Genomic DNA, 4605 nt, shown 5'->3' on the forward strand with positions numbered 1-4605 from the left:
AAAATATGTAATAAAATGTAGGGGGTTCCATTTAAAAAAATAAGGTTGACCTTGAAATGACCTTAAAGGACATGATCAAGGTCAAATCATCTTACTCCTCGCTTGAAACCATACAACTTTGCTATTGGACATTTTCTCCAAAATGCATTCTAACTGAAGATATTAGGGGGGTCCGATACTTTTTAAAAAGGCTGCTACAACCAATTAAAAATGCTATGCCATATTTTACCATCTAATTTGGTGCAGCAGCCAATCCTTTTTTTCAGTGTAAATGTAAATATATTTAAACTTATTAATTACATATATACATATATGAAAAATTTTTTATCAGGTACACATGTTATAAATTTATAATTCATTATAATCTCTGGTCTCTTATCACAATTTTATTAATTACGTAATAGAACTTTCTGAGAGAGATCCAAGTGATTACATATACTTAATAAAATCGAGTAATTGTCTTAGCCAATCGACATTGATAACATCGCAAAGGACGCAAGCTCGCGATGTAGAGCAAACGGGAGGCGGTGCTATTCCAGGTTCAACCCTAAAGCTCTGAGATCAAGACGTGCTTTCTTTGACAATCTTTAATAGCGACGTTATGGCAAACATTTAATTAAACTTGTAACAACGCGCCTCTCCCCCTCCCCCTTATCGCGGCTAAGGGGTTCTCTCCGTTGTTATGCGCGGGGCATAGAGAAATCTTACCCCGTGTCACGGCGTCGTAAAGGCGATTGCCGGTTTGCTGCGCCGTGTTTCGTAATGCGGGCATCTTCGTGTTCGTGTTACGACCCGTCGTTTTCTTATCTCGACCCGGACGAACGTGTCATCTGCTCTCCGGCTCTTTCCGCTCCCGCCAATGCCTTCGCCCGACCGTTGCCTTCCGGTAAGTAACGGAAGACTTGACTTCTTTGTGCCCGGCCCACAAAATTTGGGCAAATATCGAAGTTGTGATTGATTCATATAGATTGTTTTAATCTTCTCTCTGTATACAAAATATTTTAACGTTAACATATCACAAATATCATTCCCAAAAAAATTTTGGAAATTTTCCATTCGACAACTTTTAATTTACGTTTTTATTAGCCTGGGGTATGTTTGCACCTCTGTACTCAGAGAGAATGTTAATGACAGATAGTTCTTAATGACAAATAGATTAGCACCCGCAATCAATTAAAGTTTTCGAATTATAGACATTTATGCATCAGTTTATTTAATTCTTATTCTGAAAACATGTGACCCTACTGAGAGAGAATTCGTAAAATTTAAATTACAATTATTTTTTTAAATTACAATATTAGGATTACAACTTTATTAAATTTACACAATTATTAGTTATTTTCTAAAATCACGATGCTAACACCATAGCTTTATTAAGTTTACAAAATTATTAAATATAAATGTATATATATAATATTTTTACATAATACAGTTTTTCTACAGAAAAATAATCATATTCATTTAAAAAATATTCAGATAAGAATAAAACAAGTATTTTATAACAATAAAATATTTAATCAAGTAGTGTACATCGAAAGATCGTTTCTTTCACCCAGAAACTTTAATCTCGAAAGGATTTCCGGTTAGACGGCGACAAGTATATTTAGCTTCCGCTTGTGCAACGGCACTGCCCGAGGAAAAAATTCTTTAGCCGCTTAAATATAAACGACGTCGGCGGGAAGACCGACGGGTTTGCTATTTCCATTTTTCATCAGGATCCCCGTAATACGGGGGTAGAGGTGCCACGGTGACTACAGAGCGGGGGCGGGAAGGGAAGGCGGAAAGAGGGCGGCTTTGGAAAGGGCGGGAACGGGTGTTGTATAAAACCGCTCGCGACATTACCTCCAATATTCGCAAAACGGATTCTCCGGCAGCCGCCTCATCCGCAGCGCACCCGCCTGTCTCCTCTAACCCCCCTCGATCTCCCGCAGCCCTCCATGGTCCGCCGTGGTAATGAGGTGGTTTCAATTCTGGCCTCGGGGCGCACACCCCGGCCGGTTGTGTAGGTGCACCAGCTATTGCCATGTAAATGTCCAAGCGAGAGGGAACGATTGCACGAGATTGATAGACGAGGGGGGGAGCGAGAAAGGCGGATAAGACTTCCACGATCCATCCACAAGTCGTCGCACCTGCACGAATCTTCTGAGAATCTTTCCGGAGTAGCTGAAGATATATAACTGAGGAAAGTGATAGCAAATGCGCAACAGTGTGATGAACATGTATAGTTTGTCGTACTGATATAAAAAGAAACCAATTCAAAAGTATAATATTATCGCTTTCAGCTGCATTCCTTTTCAAATATCTTAAAACATTTTTGTCCTAATAACAAATTACACTTTAAAATTAAGGAATTATTCCTTCCGGCTTATAAATTTTCATAGAATTTTAACTTGTTTTTTCATTTAATTATCGATATATTTAATATTGATTGTAAGATACAAATAGCGTTTTCCAAGATATTTAATTCGTATTAAAATTCAATTCAATTTTAATAAGAAAAGTATTATAAATGTGTGTGTAAATCATACAAACATAAAATATTTGTCTTTCTTTAATGTCTTTTTTAATATAATTGAACTAGAATAGCCAATGAAGTAACTGAGAATAATTTACATTTATATTATCTTTACTTATATTGAAAATAAAAATCTAAATATTGATAGTTCACGTCCTATCGTATAATTTATGTCGAGCCAACAATGAGGCTAATGACCTATTACAATAGTCGTTAATCAGGGATCACGGACGACGCGCAATGCCCATAATTCCATATAGCGACAACAAATATCAGCAATCTCAATTTTTGAACCAAACACCCCCTCTTCCGCACCTCGATCGTCAAACACCGGCATAAAGCAGCCCGGCGAGCGCTTTATTGTCACGAGCCAATAGAAAACCGTATCACATAATCTTCGAACACTTTCAAACTTTTCACCCTGTTATCGCCGCCGTACCGTCGTCTTCTAGAACTTCCACAAAGAAAGTTTACCGTTAAGCAGTACGTTGTCGTAGCGAAAAGAGGAGGGCGGAAAATAGAAGGATCGGAAGGAGTAGGTACTAAAACGAGCGACTCGCGAGAAATAAAGTACTCGATGTCACCAGCCGCGGAGTTGCGAGTACTCAAGGTTTCGTATTAAGGGGACTAAGGGGAGAGTGTGAGGAGAAAAGGATGGAGAGCGACCATCCCTTAAAAATATATCGCGAAGGCGCCGCGGCTCGTAATTTAAACTAGCGCAGTTTCAGTAACTAGTTTCTCCCCTTTCGGTGAACAAGACCGGAGAGAACGACGAAATCGGTCGAGCGAAGGAGGAGGAGTTGGATTGTTGCTACAGGGGAGGAGGGGGGGGAGGGGTAGAAATAGGTGTCGCTATAACTGACGGTTATAAAACGATCCACGGTAAACCGTCGAATGAGTTTATTGCGCTCATTGACCACCAACTCTCGACGTGTCAAGCAGAAGCGTGGGCGAGTTAAAACCGAGCAGGATGCAATTCGCGATGACTTGAAATCGTTTGATTGCACCATTACGGCAAATATGGAACCACCATCGGTGACTATGATTCGCGAATGCTTCGTCAGAGTTATAGATCTTGAATCTTTAATTCTAAACAGACAATACAAAATTTAAAAATATTGTAATTGCATTTGGTTTTATTAATTTATTAGTTTATTTTTGCATTGCATATCTGTGAAGTACCAAAAAATCTGCAATGTAATGTGTTAATTAATATAATTAAATCCTGAATTAGAAGTTTCTTAAAAAAATGATATCAATATATTAATTAAAAAAATAAGAATTTTATTTTTATTTTTATGCTATTTCTACAAATTGTTTACGTATAAACAGAAAAATGATACAATAAGACATAATTTTTTAAACGAAAATTCTTCTCGATAAATCAAAAGAAAAATTATTTATTTATTTGTATCTGAGTTAAAAATATAGTTATGCAAAAGAGATAGTAATTTTGAAGCATCTAGTATAAGCTAATGTATAGCAATAAGTTATAACGTTATTACATGATCATAAAGTGACATTGGTCTCTAGTCATATAGGTCATCACATTCTCGCTTGGATTACACTCGCGTCATCGTCGAAGGACCTTTTAGCGATTGAAGCCATGTATCTGCCTGAGTCGTCTGAGTTATCACGCTGTAGTTCTGGACGGTTCTCCAAGTAATTGAAACGAAACTTTCCGCCCTCGCAAGTAGGTGCCGATAGGGCGACTACGTCGTGAGGAGCAAAGAAAAGGCAGCGAGTCGGCGAACGTGTCTGACGGAAGTTGGCGACGCGACCTGGTCCAGGACACTTTTATTATCCCTTTCCTGGCTCCCGTAATCTTCGATCCCGGATCGGCCGGCCGTTCGCGACCGATCGTACCCCATTACCGTGCGCGAATCGCCCGATAATTGAATAACCCGTTATCATGGCCTTCTACGTGATTGCATCGAGCGCGCGGCGGCGAATCGCTTGCATTTATCTGCCTCGGCAAGAACTTTGCGATCGAAGAGCAACGGCGAAGTGCCGTCCGAAAACCGCCGCTTTTTAGCCAAGCTCTGGCGTATAGTTGGAGTATTCGACTTAATCGAGCCTGAGTTACGGCT

This window comes from Trachymyrmex cornetzi, unplaced genomic scaffold (genome assembly GCF_001594075.2).
Source record: "Trachymyrmex cornetzi isolate Tcor2-1 unplaced genomic scaffold, Tcor1.1 scaffold361, whole genome shotgun sequence".
Taxonomy (NCBI): domain Eukaryota; kingdom Metazoa; phylum Arthropoda; class Insecta; order Hymenoptera; family Formicidae; genus Trachymyrmex; species Trachymyrmex cornetzi.